Source organism: Erinaceus europaeus, chromosome X (assembly GCF_950295315.1).
Source record: "Erinaceus europaeus chromosome X, mEriEur2.1, whole genome shotgun sequence".
Taxonomy (NCBI): Eukaryota; Metazoa; Chordata; class Mammalia; order Eulipotyphla; family Erinaceidae; genus Erinaceus; species Erinaceus europaeus.
Window position 1 is genome coordinate 61,019,361 of NC_080185.1, and position 15,446 is coordinate 61,034,806.

Consider the following 15,446-nt stretch of genomic DNA (forward strand, 5'->3'; position numbering starts at 1 on the left):
TTGTGAGATTACTACATGTGAGTGAGAGATAGCACTTATTAACCAAGTCACTCAGGCTGCCCTGCATGTGGCCTCTGGATTTTTTTGTTTTTTGCCATGTTCCAAACAACCACTACCAGACACTTCTGGTAATTTGGAAAAAAAAAAAACTCAGAAAATTAAGAAGGGAAGATTCTTTTTATGTCTCTTTTTGATGCATGAAGAATATCAGGGGCTGGAAATTGGATCATGATTCCTCACATCATTTATTTATTACAATACTAATGCTAACCTATTATAAAATAAACAGTACACACATAATCTTTCTTGTGCTCTTCTCGTTTTTGTTTTAACAAGTAAAACCACCTTTATTTAACACCCTTCCATCTTTTATTCCCAACTCTTTCCCTTAACTTAGTTCCACTGTCAATGCTTAATGATTTTTTTTTTTTTTTTACCAGAGCATTGTTCAGCTCTGGGTTATGGTGGTGCAGGGGATTGAACCTGGGGCTTTGGAGCCTCAGGCATGAGAGTGACTTTGCATAACCATTATGCTATCTACCCTCTGCCCTAATGATGTATTTTTTTATTTTATTATGTCTGTCCATTTTACACACCTATGTTGGACACATGGACAAAATCATCCAATACTTGTTTTATTCCTTCAGATTGACTGCTTTGCATACTCTCCCAAACCTTTTTATTGCAAATGGTAGACTTCCATCATTTTAAATAGCTGATTATCCCATTGTATAAATATATCATATCCTCTTTATCCAGTCATCTATCACAGAAACATTAACTGTTTCTGTATTTTAACTATTGTAAATGCTGCAATAAGCATTGCAATGGGTATAACTTTTGGTGCTAATGTTTGCATATTTTTTTCAGAAAAATATCCAGAAGGGGAATTTCTGGGCTGTATGGTAGTTTCCCTATATTTTCTTGATTGCTGCGCTGTCCACAGCTTAGGAAAACATGAAAATATAGGCAAAGTAAATCAGAAAGTAAAGGATAGGCTTGTTAAATAAACTGTTGGCTAAGCAACAAATGACTTCAATATGCATAGTGATTTAATTCACAGGTATATATCTCATATAATTTCATTACATTAATTTCATCTGTCAAGATTTAGTTGTCTTCTCTCCTTCCTCTACTTTTGCCTAATGGAACTTTGGGCAGTTGAAATCATAGCAGGAGGAAAAATGTCATATATACTTTTCCCATCACTGAGGATAATCCTTTAGCAAATTATCAGAACATAAGGGTTCATACCTAGAACCCTTTTGGTCAGGTTAAATGATGCAATTTTCAGGCTATAGAAAAGCATAGGTGTATAAATCTCTTAAAAAGATTTACATATTTTTAAAGTAGAAAGCTACATGGAGGCAACCGATCAGCAGTAGAGCACAGGGCTTATAAATATTAGGTCTCAGTTTCAATCCCTGGCACCACACTGTGGACCAGAGCTGAGCAGTACTCTGGCACATACAACTCCCCTCTCTTATGGAAATGAATTTTATTTATTGGATAGAGACAGAAATTAAAAGGGGTGATGGAGAAAGAATGAGAGATACCTGTAGTACTGTTTCATCACTCATGAAGCTTTTCCCCTGCAGGTGGGGACTGGGGACTTGGACCCAGGTCCTTGTACATTATAACATGTGCACTCAACTAAGTGTGCCACTTCCAAGTATCTCCCCAATCCACTTTTTTAAAATCAGAAATCTGCTTTAAAAAAAAAAGAAATCTGATTTTTATCTTTATTGTTTTACTAGCTGATGCATATCCTGGTGGGACAATTCATTCATAAGAAATAACATAGGCAAGATTAAAGAGATATTTCAGAGTATGAATACAGGTCTTGCATGCCTGAAACTCCAATGTTCCCAGGTTTAATCTCTGGTACTCCTATATGCCAATCCTAAGCATTATTCTAGATACACACATTCTCTGTCTCTGTCTCTGTCTCTCTCTCTCTCTCTCTCACACACACACACACACACTTTCTTATAAAAATAAATGGGAGGAAGTTGGGCAGTGACACTTAGTGCACAAGGATCTGCACAAGGATCTGGGTTCAAGCCCCCACTCCCCACCTTCAGAGGGGAACACCTCACAGATGGTGAAGCAGGTCTACAGGTGTCTATCTTTCTCTCTCCTCTATCTCCCCCATCCCTCTCAATTTCTCTCTGTCCAAAAAAAGTGGGGGGAAATGTCTGCCTGGAGCAGTGGATTCATAGTGCTGGCACTGAGCCCCAGGGATAACCCTGGAGGCAAAAAGAAAGAAAGAAAAAGAGAGAGAGAGAGAGAGAGAGAGAGAGAGAGAGAGAGAGAGAGAGGAAGGAAGGAAGGAAGGAAGGGAGGGAGGGAGGGAAGGAGGAAGGAAGGGAGGAAGGAAGGAAGGAAGGGAGAAAAAGAGATGGGAAATAGCTAATGATTATGCAAAAGACTTTCATGCCTGAGGCTATGAGATCCTAGGTTCAATATCCAGCACCATCATAAACTAGAGCTGAGCAGTGCTCTGTTCTCTCTCTATCTCTACGTGTGTGTGTGTGTGTGTGTGTGTGTGTGTGTGTGTGTGTGTAATTAAATGTAAATAATAAAAGAAAAATAAAAAGTAAATGTGGTATGGAAGGTGGTGCAGTGGATAAAGCATTGGACTCTCAAGCATGAAGTCCTAAGTTCAATCCCCAGCAGCACATGTACCAGAGTGATGTCTGGTTCTTTCTCTCTCTCCTCCTCTCTTTCTCATTAATAAACAAATAACGCCCATGTTCAGCGGGGAAGCAATTACAGAAGCCAGACCCTCTACCTTCTGCAACCCTCAACGACCCTGGGTCCATGCTCCCAGAGGGCTAGAGAATGGGAAGGCTATCATGGGAGAGGGTGGGTTATGGGGATTGGGTGGTGGGAATTGTGTGGAGTTGTACCCCTCCTACCTTATGCCTTTGTTCACTAATCCTTTCTTAAATAAAAAATTTAAAAAAAAAAATAAAAAAATAAACAAATAAAATCTTTTAAAAATAATAAAAGTTTGAATCTTAAAAAAAATAATTAGTAAGGCATAACTCATTTTATTTCATTTTACTTTACTACTCTTCATAGATGCTACATTTTGTACAAGACAAAAAAATACAATTTACTTCAGATGATGCTTAGCATATCTGAGCAATAAAGTATTCTAAATTTCGATAGGTACATATTTAGAGACAAAATGTTATTGCACACTTAATAGGACACAGTGTACTGTAAATGCAGTGGAAAACTAAGAAAAAAAAAGAAGACATCACAAATTTTTCTAATCAAATGTTTAGTACTTAGACCTAGACATCTTTTTCTCCTACCCCTACTTTACTGCCCTAATTCACTCTAGCTATCCAACTAACTATAAGTAAGATATACTTTCATTATTCCATCTTTTAATCTCTTCTGACAAGGCATCAAAAATATTGTCACCACTTGCCAATCTTTCAAAGAAGCGCTGTATACAATTGGCCAAGATGTATACTGGCAAAATAATTATATGTATATCATCACTTATATATCAAGTAAAGAACAGTAGTGGTCCATATGAAAGCCTTTATTAGAATCAGCATCTCAACCTAATCAATGCAAGCAGTACCACCTCAGCATGCTTCACTTCAGACTGTGTCCAGAGACTCAGGCATGGAATGTCAACTCTTCAGCTTCATTACTCTGGTGAGACCTTTTCTAGCTCATAGGACTCCTTAATTCCATTTCAGATCGCACACTTCTTAACAAAATCTCAAAACCTAGATATACCAGGATCCATGAGATAGGGCATATATACATGTATCCAAAAGTTAGAGGGAAATTTATACCTTAAAGCAAAAGTGCACAATAATTTTCAGTGAGTCAAGAAATGAAGCAAGCAAGTAGAAAGACCTAAAAAGATACCTTTAATTACCTAAGGAAAGAGTTGCTACTTAAACTTGGATACCATCCTCAACTACCTCCTATTACACGTCCCTCAATCACTCCAAAGCTAGCCTTGTCAGACAAAATAAGGACTACAAAATCTGAATAAGGGCAAGAGACTGGCATACTTTAATGATGACTCTTTAGTCACTACCAGGCCACCCCATCACCTAGGGCCTTAGTCAGGGAGTCCTGGGAAAAAAGAAGTTTGAGGTTAACTTAGACCATACTAAAAACCTAGGTCTATTTACTCTCTAACTTGTGGCCAGACTCTGTAAACCTAATACTGGCTTGGATACAACAAATGACATTCAAAGCCTTAACAACTGGGAGACAGTCTAAGTTTGTCAGTCAAAGAAGGGACTACAAAAGCTGGAAAAGGGCAAGAGATGGATCAGAGAAGGTGGATTCATTATTCTTAATAGCTGAGTAGTATTTCATGGTGTATTTTTACCACAACTTTCTCAGCCATTCATCTGTCAGGGGTGGGGGTGATGGTTTCTTTTGCTGTGTAGAAGCTTTTCAATTTAATATAGTCCCACTGGTTAATTTTTTTTAGTCTTCCTTGCAATTGAGTTTGTATAATAAAAGATTTTCTTGAGATTTAGATGGGAAAGTATTCCACCAATGTTTTCCTCTAAGTATTTCATAGTTTATGATCTAACATGTCAGGTCCTTTATCCATTTGGAGTTGACATTTATTTCTGGTGAGATAGAATGGTTCATTCTTTTGCACATTTCAACCTAATTCCGCAACACCATTTATTGAAATGACCATCCTTTCTCCATAATAGTTTGAGCCCCCTTGCTAAAAAGTACATGTCCATAAGTGTAGGTGTTTTCTGGTTCCAGAAAATGATTGTAATTTTTATTTTATTCTCTTAAAGAAAATTGATGGGGTCCTAATAGACATAACATTAAATTTGTATATGACTCTGTGTAGAAAATTTGGGAACTACCCTCTGCCCTAATCCAGCTTTCAAGTTCTAACCTTTATTCTGACACCATCTTCCCAGATAATATTTCTAGTCCACCTACATGTTAACTATCAAGCCCAAGCAAACATTACTAAAGTCATGGGCCCTTAGGAACATAACAAAAATAGGCATTCTACCTTCTTTCCAACCTAAGGTCTCTAATCCAATGGGCTGTATTCCTACTCTTTAGTTCTTGTTTATTTTACTTACTTACTTATTTATTTATTTATTTATTTATTTATTTATTTATTTTTAACCAGAAAACTGATCAGCTCTGAATTATGGTGGTGTGGGAGATTGAATCTAGGACTTCAGAGCCTCAGGCATGAGAGTCTGTTTGCATAACCATTATGCTATCTACCCCTACCCTTTAGTTCTTATTTATTAATCATTTTGTTCTACTTTATATCTTACTGACTTTCAGTCACCAAGTTGCAGATGATATCATGATTTCACTCTGACTTCCCTGAGCAGATGACCTCACCAATGTTTCCTGGAATTTCACCTCTCCAGACTCCACCCCTACTACAAAAAGACAGAAACAGGTTAGGGCTATGGATCAACCAGCTTGCATCCATATTCAGCAGAGACAATTACAGAAGCCATAACTCCTTCCTTCTGCACTCCCAAAAAATTTTGGTCCATACTCTCAGAGGGGGAAAATGATAGAGGAAGATAACCAGAGGGCTCTGAACCCCAGTTACACTGGGAACCAGACCATTTGTCACCAATAATGTTTGTTTTTATATCATCACTGAACGAGAAGAAAATCTGGAAAACACCAAAGGAAGTCAGGCACTGTTTCAATTATCTGAGAGAGAAGAGGAAAAAAGGAAGGAAACTAGGAAGAAGTAAACAGTTTTGTTGTGACTTAGAAAAAAAAAAGTCAGGGCCATAAAAGTGAGTAACAATGGCGAAAAAAAGCTGTAGCTATAGAGAGGTAGATATAGATAGATGGTCAACCCATATCTGTGACCTTGGGAGAACGATTGCAGTTTCTGCTGGAGGAGGTAAGGACACAGAACTCTGGTAGTTGGAATTGTGTGGAATTATACCCCAATTATCTTATACTTTTGTAAATTTTTATTAAATCACTAATAAAAATAAAGTAAAGTAAAGCATTATAGGCAGGGAAGAAAGCATAGTGGTTATGAAAAAAAGCTTTCATGCTTTTAACTCTGAAGTCCCAGGTTCAATCCCCAGAACCACTATAAGCCAGAGTGGAGCATTTCTTTAATGTCTCTTTGTATTTTATGTATCTATTTCTCTCTTATCAAAATTAGGTAAATAAAATGTCTTAAAAACATATTACATAAAAACATATTACATTTGTATGATTTTCTTTCACACTGGACTCTTTTTTTCCTCCCAGTTTTATAGAAGTATAGAAAGAAAAAATGTAGTCTTATAATAAAGATGTCCAACCTGTGGTTTTGTATACTATCCACTATGAGATAATCATCAAAATCAAGCTAATCAGCTATCTACAAATTCCTTTCATTGTCTATGAATTACAGGTGAATATATAATAAGCTTCACTATAGCTTCACCTCCTGAGTTTTGTTTGTTTGTTTGTTTCTATTTTCTTTTTTATTTATAAAAAGGAAACATTGACAAAACCATAGTATAAAAGGGGTACAACTTCACACAATTCCCACCACCAGAACTCCTTATCCCATCCCCTCCCCTGATAGCTTTCCTATTCTTTAATCCTCTGGGTCCTGAGTTTTAAGCAGACATGCCTGGCTAGTTCTTCCTCTAATTGACTGATAAGATAATTTGAAAAATACTGCATTAGTAAAAAAATAAAGAGCTCTTAATTCAACATTAGCAGTATTGATTAGAGTAAAAATACAAATCATGTCTTCTTGTGGTACATTTGTGAGGAAGGAAAAAACAAATTCATCTCTTTTCTCTTTTCTATCTCACTTTTCCTCGCTGCCTTAGAAAGAGCATGTCCAAAGAGGTGTGTCCTGTGATTTACTACTTGGCATTGGCTGCTATCAACAGACCTGCTGATAACCTTTGAATTGTTTCCGATTGGAAAACAATGTCACCAATAGACACTTTAAAACTATGCCTTCATTTCTGATTATAAAACTTATATACATTCATAGGATAAAACTAAGAAACAAAAGAAACAGAGAGCAAAGGTAGATAGCACAATAATTATTCAAAGAGACTTTCATGCTTTAGGCTCTAAAGCCCTAGGTCCAATCCCCTGCAACACCATAAACCAGAGCTGAACAGGGCTCTGGTGAAAAAAAAAAAAAGGAAAGGAAAGCAAAGGAAGAAAGAGTAACATAAAGGCAATGAAAGCTGTATGTACACCTATATTCACAATTCATAAAAAACGAAAACCTGGAACCAACCCAGGCCCAACAACAGATGAATGGCTGAGAAAGCTGTAGTATATATATGCAATGGAATACTACGCAGCTATTAAGAACAATGAACCCACTTTCTCTGACCCATCTTGGATGGAGCTAGAAGTAATTATGTTAAGTGAGCTAAGTCAGAGAGATAAATATGAGTATGGGATGATCCCACTCATAAACAGAAGTTGAGAAAGAAGAACAGAAAGGGAAACTCAAAGCAGGATTTGGCTTAATTTGGAGTAGGGCACCAAAGTAAAAACCCTGGCTTGAGGGTGAGGGTGAGGGTGAATGTTCGTCCTCATGGGGCAGGCAGGGGAAGGGGTGGTAGGGGATGGGATGGAATACAGTCTTTTGGTGGTGGTAATGGTGTTTATGTACACTCCTATTAATTTGTAGTCATATAAATCACTATTTAATTAATATGAGAGGGGAAAACTTGATTGAATGTCTCAAACTTTTTAATGCACAGACCATAGGCTGAGTCTTTGATATGTTGTCTTTCTTAAAAGCTCAGGGGAGGGGAGGGGACATGGAGAGTTGGTGGTGGGAATTGTGTGGAGTTGTACCTCTCTTATCCTATGGTTTTGTTAATGTCTCCTTTTTTAAATAAATAAAAAATTAAAAAATAAATCTGTGAAAGATGAAAAAACAAAACAAAAAAATCTTAGACCAGGGAGAACAGAAGTAACTGGTGGCACAGCTATATACAAATAATGTCAAAGGACATAAAACATGGTGATGTTGTGTATGTTAGCAAATCCTAAAAAAGGGATATTTCAAAGTTAACCCAATTGCCAAATAATGTGATTATAGTAATAATTATCTATTGTCTTCTTAAATCCTAAGACAGAAGGAATCTCCCACTTCCTTTATAGAGCCTATATTTCCCCAGTCCTGTCTAGAGTGGAGCTCACTTCGCTGCATGCTTCTCTCAGTTCATACCAAATGATATCAAATCTGCTGATCCCAACCTAATCAACGCAACTAGTACCACCTAGGGATGCTTCACTTCAGACTGTGTCCAGAGACATCAGGCATGGAATGTCAACCCTTCAGCCTCATTACTCAGGTGAGACCTTTCCTTTCATAGAATTCTCTAATTCCATTCCAGGTGGTTCACTTCCCAACAGAGTCCCAAAACCTAAATATAGACCAGCTCCCATGAGGTAGGGCATATGTTCACATGTATCCATAAATTAAGAGCAAAATATATACCCGGAAGCAAAAGTACACAATAGTATACAGTAAGTCAGTATGAAGTTCACAATGAAATAGTATCTACTTAGATACCCTCTTGGTATTTTTATATACAGATTATTCTGAATCTCAACAGTAACAGTTCAGCTTTCATCCACAAGAGGGCAATAAAGGCTAGAGCCTAAGTCTTGTTAAAAGGGCATCTAGAAGTTATCCATATTCAGCACAGGAGCCTGTGTAACCTCTGCATCCTTGTAGGTCTGAGCTCGCATCCCATGGTCAGTCACAGCCAGGAACATTATAGGCTGCACTCATTTCAGGGCCCATCTTCCTCGAGTAACACTCCATCAGAGTGGAGCAGTCCCTACCATTGTTGTTCTACATTGAGGGCAAGGTCCTGTAGGGGCCCAGAGGCAGGTCCACAATGCTGTTCCTGATAGAGATGGCCAATGATGGTGGAGAGAGGGATCTGAAAGAGGTGTAGGCTCGTAATATCTAATCCCAAAATTCCTTGACTAGGGCCCTGGATGATGGGGTGGCCTGGTAAAGACCAATAAAGTCATCATTAAAGTATTCCTGTCTCTTGCCCTTATCCAGATTTTGTAGTCCATACTTTATCTGACAAGGTTAGCCTTAGAATGATTGAGGGGAGTGAAATAGGAAGTAGGTAAGGAGGGTATCTAGGTCTAAGTAGAAACGACTTTATTAAACACTTTATGGTATCATTTTTAGGTCTTTCTCTTGTTTGCTGCATTTACTGAGTCACTGCAAGCTATTGTGAACTTTTATTTTAAGGTATATGTTTCCCCTAACTTATTAATACATGTGCACATGTGCTCTATCCCATGGGCCCTGGTCTATATCTAGGTTCTGTAACTTTGTTAGGAAGTGTGCACCTAAAATGGAATTAAGGAGTCCTATGAGCTAGGAAAGTTCTCACCAGAGTATTGGGGCTGAAGGGTTAACATCCCATGCCTGGCATCTCTGGACAGAGGACACCATCAGAAGTGAAGTATGTTGAGGTGGTACCGCTTACATTGTTTTATGAGCCCCAAATTAGATCGATGGGATTTACAATTAATGGTATTTATATACTTTTCCCACAACTGGGAGATACTCTCTTCCCTGCTACAGCTTTCTAGTCCTATTTCAACTCTGACACCATCTCCCCAGAAAATACCTTTAGCCCACCTGCATATTAGCTGTCAGGCTCAGGAGAAAACTCCTTAAGTTATTGGCCCCTTGGAATATACTTAAAATAGACTTCCTAGTTTCTTCCAACAAGAAGACCCTCAAATTTCATCTGCTATATTCTTACCTTTAGGTTCCTGATTATTAAACAATTTGTTTTGCTTTATATCTTAGTGCTTTTCAATCAACAAGTTGTAGATGACTCCATGACATCAACCGACTTCCCTGGGCAGATGACCTCACCAGTGTGTCCTGAAACCCCACCTCTCCAAAGCTCTACCACAGTAGGGAAAGATAGAAAGAGGCTGGGAGTATAGATTGACCTGCCAACACCCATGTCCACCAGAGAAGCAATTACAGAAGTCAGACCTTCCACCTTCTGTAACCCATAATGATACTGGGTCCATACTCCCAGAGGGATAAAGTATAGGGAAGCGTCCAATGGAGGGGATAGGATATGGAACTCTAGTGGTGGTAACTGTGTGGAATTGTACCCCTCTTATCCTACCATCCTGTCATTCATTATTAAATCAATTAAAAAATAATCCATTGGGAGTCGGGCTGTAGTGCAGTGGGTTAAGCGCAGGTGGCACAAAGCACAAGGACCGGCATAAGGATCCAGGTTCGAACCCCGGCTCCCCACCTGCAGGGGAGTCGCTTCACAGGCGGTGAAGCAGGTCTGCAGGTGTCTATCTTTCTCTCCTCCTCTCTGTCTTCCGCTCCTCTCTCCAATTCTCTTTGTCCTATCCAACAATGAAAACAACAATAATAACTACAACAATAAAACAGCAAGGACAACAAAAGGGAATAAATAAATAAATACTAAAAAAATAATAATCCATCATATTTTCTTTGTGTTATATGTAGAAAAACTGAACTCTTAGGGAGAACCAGCTGTCAAGGTCACAAAACTGACTAATCAGAAAACTGAGTTCAAGGCATTGTCCAGTATACCAAAATTTTATTTACATATTATAAAATGGTTAATATGATGCAGACTATAAGTACTTTTTTTCATTCTTTTTTTATTTAAGAAAGGATTAATTAACAAAACCATAGGGTAGGAGGGGTACAACTCCAAACAATTCCCACCACCCAATCTCCATATCCCACCCTCTCCCCTGATAGCTTTCCCACTCTCTATCCCTCTGGGAGCATGGACCCAGGGTCATTGTGGGTTGTAGAAGATGGAAGGTCTGGCTTCTGTAGTTGCTTCCCCGCTGAACACGGGTGTTAACTGGTCAGTCCATATTCCCAGTCTGCCTCTCTCTTTCCCTAGTAGGGTGGGTCTCTGGGGAAGCTGAGATCCAGGACACATTGGTGGGGTCTTCAATCCAGGGAAGACTGGCCAGCATCCTAATGACATCTGGAACCTGGTGATTGAAAAGAGAGTTAACATACAAAGCCAAACAAATTGTTGAGCAATCATGAGCCCAAAGTATGGAATAGTGGAGAGGAAGTGTTAGGGGGGTACTCACTGCAAACTCTAGTGTACTTCTGCTTTCAGGTATATATTTTGCAGTGGTTTATGGATACATGTGAACATATGCTCTCTCTCACAGAAACTGGTGTATATCTAAGTTTTGGAACTTTGTTAGAAAGTGAACCACCTGAGATGGAATTAGAGTATACTATGAAAGAAAAGGTCTCACCCAAGTAATGAAGCTGAAGGGTTGTCATTCCGCACGTGAAGGCTCTGGACACAGTCTGAAATGAAGCATGTTGAGGTGTCAATCCTTGTGTTGATTAGGTTGTGATCGGCAGATGCAATATTATTTGATATGGATTGGGAGAGGCATACAGGAAAGTGGGCTCTCTCCAAGGGTTCCAGGACAGGGGGAAGTAGAGGCTCTATAGTGGAGATGTGAGGTTCCTGATGTGTTAGGGTTCCAAAAGACAATCGATAGTTAATGTTATCATCACATTATTTGGAAATTGGGTTAACTTTGAAAAGTCCTTTTGTTAGGGTTTGCCGTACAGTACCCAGTATCTTATATATAGCTGTGCTGTTGGTTGCTTCTGATCTACTTGGTCTAGGCTTTTGAGAGAGTCTGCATATCAATTACACAGCCTATATATTAAAAAGATTCAGTTTGTGTTTTATAAAACTTCGAGACATACAATTAATTTTCCCCTCTTATATTAATTAACTAATGATTTATATGACTACATTTTACTAGGAGTGTACATAAAAACCATTCCCACCACCAAAAAACTGTGACCCATCCCTCCCACTCACTCCCACCCCCCACTGTCCCAGGAAACTGCGTGTCTACCCCTCACCACAGGGTTTTTACTTTGGTGCCCTACTTACAATTTTGTCAGGTCCTGCTTTTAGTTTCCCTTTCAGATCTTGTTAGTCAACTTCTGTTGATGAGTGGGATCATCCCATACTCATCTTTATCTTTCTGACGTATCTCACTTAACATTATTCCTTCTAGCTCTGTCCAAGATGGGTCAGAGAAGGTGGGTTCATTGTTCTTAATAGCTGCATAGTATTCCATTGTGTGTATATACTACTGCTTTCTCAGCCACTCATCTGTTGTTGAGCACCTGGGTTGCTTCCAGGTTTTAGCTATTATGAATTGTGCTGCTATGAACATAGGAGTACACACCTCTTTTTGTTTGGGTGTTATGGAGTCCTTGGGGTATAAGCCCAAGAGAAGAATTACTGGATCATATGGAAGGTCCATGTCTAGCCTTGTGAGAGTTTTCCAGAATGCTCTCCACAGAGGCTGTACCAATTTACATTCCCACCAGCAATGTAAAAGGGTTCCTCTGTCCCCACAACCTCTCCAGCATTTGTTGCTGCTGTCCTTTTTGATGTATGCCATTCTTACAGGAGTGAGGTGGTATCTTAGTGTTGTCTTAATTTGCATTTCTCTGACAATCAGTGACCTAGAGCAGTTTTTCATATGTTTGTTAGCCTTTTGGATCTCCTCTGAGGTGAATGTCTTGTTCATATCCTCTGCCCATTTTTGGATGGGATCATTTGCTTTTTTGGTGCTGTTTGCTGAGCTCTTTATATATTTTGGTGATTAGTTTCTTGTCTGATATATGGCATGTGAAGATCTTCTCTCATTCTGTGAAGGGTCTCTTTGTTTGTTTAACAGTTTCTTTGGATGTGCAGAAGGTTTTCAATTTGATGTGGTCCCATTGGTTTGTTTCTGCTTTAGTCTTCCTTGCAATTGGGTTTGACTCATCAAAGATGTCCTTGAGGTGTAGGTGGGAAAGTATTCCACCAATGTTTTCTTCTAAGTATTTAATTGTTTCTGGTGTAACATCCAGGTCTCTGATCCATTTGGAGTTGATTTTTGTTTCTGGTGAGATAATGTGGTTCAATTTCATTCTTCTGCATGTTACAACCCAGTTTTCTCAGCACCATTTATTGAAGAGAGCCTCCTTCTTCCATTTAATACTTTGGGCCCCCTTATCAAAGATTAGATGTCCATAGGTGTGGGGATTTATTTCTGGGCTTTCAATTCTGTTCCACTGGTCTGTGTGCCTATTTTTATTCCAGTACCATGCTGTTTTGATGATGATGGCTTTATAATACAGATTAAGGTCTACGAGTGTGATGCCTCCACTTCTGTTTCTTTTCCCAAAAGATGGTTTTGGCAATTCTAGGTGTTTTCAGGTTCCAGATAAATGATTGTAGTGTTTGTTCTATTCTCTTATAGAAGCTTGGGGGAACTTTGATGGGTATTGTATTAAATTTGTATATGGCTCTGGGGAGAATATTAATTTTGATGATATTTATTCTTCCAATCCATGAGCATGGGATATCTTTCCATTTCTTGGTATCAGTTTCTATTTCTTTGAGTAGCGACTCATATTTTTCAGTATACAAGTCTTTCACTTCTTTGGTCAACTGTATTCCTAGGTATTTTATTGATTTCGTGAAACAGTAAATGGGAGTGATTTCTAGATGTCTTCTTCAGATTTAGTGTTTGCATAAAGAAATGCCACTGATTTTTGTACATTGGTTTTGTAGCCTGATACCTTGCTACATTGCCTAATAACTTCCAGTAGTTTTCTGTTGGATTCTTTAGGTTTTTCTATGTATACTATCATATCATCGGCAAATAGTGAGAGCTTGACTTCTTCCCTTCCAATCTGTATTCCTTTGATTTCTTTCTCTTGCCAGATTGCTATGGCAAGAACTTCCAATACTATGTTGAAGAGTAACGGTGACAGTGGACAGCCCTGTCTAGTCCCCGATCTGAGGGGGAATGCTTTCAGCTTCTGTCAATTGAGTATGATGTTGGCTGTAGGTTTGCTATATATAGACTCCACTATCTTGAGGAATTTCCCTTCTACTCCCATTTTTGGTAGAATTTTGAGCATGAAGGGATGTTGGATTTTGTCAAAGGCTTTCTCTGCATATATGAGATAATCATGTGGTTTTTGGCTTTGATTTTATTGATGTGGTGAATGACATTGATTGACTTACAGATGGTGAACCAGCTTTGCATTCCTGGGATGAATCCAACTTGGTCGAGATGAACAATCTTTTTGATATGTTGCTGTATCCAGTTGGCCAAGATCTTGTTTAATATTTTGGCATCTATGTTCATCAGAGATATTGGTCTGTAGTTTTCCTTTTTTGTTCTGTCCCTATCAGCTTTTGGTATCAGGGTGATGTTGGTTTCATAGAAGGTGGAAGGGAGTATTCCTGTTTCTTCAATCTTATGGAAAAGCTTAAGAAGTATGGGTACTAACTGTTTCCTGAAAGTTTTGTAGAATTCGTTTGTGAAGCCGTCTGGTCTAGGACTTTTGTTGTTGGGGAGATTCTTAATAATGGTTTCAATTTCTTTGTCTGTGATTGGTGCATTTAGATTTTGTAGTTCTTCTTGGTTCAGTTTTGGAAGGGCATATGTTTCTAGGAATTGTTCCATTTCTTCCAGATTCTCTAGGTTGGCGGCATATAGTTCTTCATAGAAGTTTCGCATGATTTTCTGGATTTCTGTGGTGTCGGTTGTAATATCTCCTCCATCGTTTACAACTCTCTTAATTTGAGTCGTCTCCCTTTTTTGTTTGGTGAGTCTGGCTAGGGGTTTGTCAATTTTGTTTAATCTTTCAAAGAACCAACATTTGGCTTCATTGATCTTTTGTATGGTTCTCTGATTTTTGATGTTGTTTATTTCTGCTCTAACTTTAGTGATTTCTGTCCTTCTGGTTGCTTTAGGGTTCCTTTGTTCCTCTTCCTCTAAGTCCTTGAGGTGTGCAGTAAGGTCGTTCATTTGAGCTTCTTCTTGGTGTTTAATATGTGATTGTATGACTATAAGTTTCCCTCTCAGTGCTGTTTTAGCTGTGTCCCACATATTTTGATAGGTTGTATCTTCATTTTCATTTGTTTCCAGGAACATTTGAATTTCCTGCTTGAGTGACTCTTTGACCCACTGGTTCTTAAGGAATATATTGTTTAGTTTCCAAATTCTGTGACTTTTAATAATTTTCTGATTGTTGTTAAATGTTAGTTTTACTCCACTGTGGTCTGAGTAGATACTAGGGATGATTTTGATATTCTTGAATTTATTGATACTGTCTTTGTAGCCTAACATGTGGTCTTTACTTGAGTATGTGTTATGTGGATTTGGAAAGAAGGTTTATTCCAGTTTTGGGGGGTGAAGGACTCTGAAAATGTCCAAGAGGTCTAGTCTGTCAATCTCTTCATTCAATTCTCTTGTATCTTTGTTGGTTCTCTGCTTTGTTGATCTGTCTAAGTGTGAGAGTGGGGTATTGAAGTCTCCCACTATTATTGTATTACTATTGATGTATT

The 15,446-nt window shown here is 38.5% G+C and overlaps 1 long non-coding RNA gene across 1 annotated transcript in view; it reads left to right on the forward strand.

The window, feature by feature from the left end:
• LOC132535862 (uncharacterized) overlaps window positions 1-15,446 on the forward strand; it is a 794,128-nt gene that overhangs the window by 491,542 nt on the left and 287,140 nt on the right. The window lies entirely within an intron of this gene.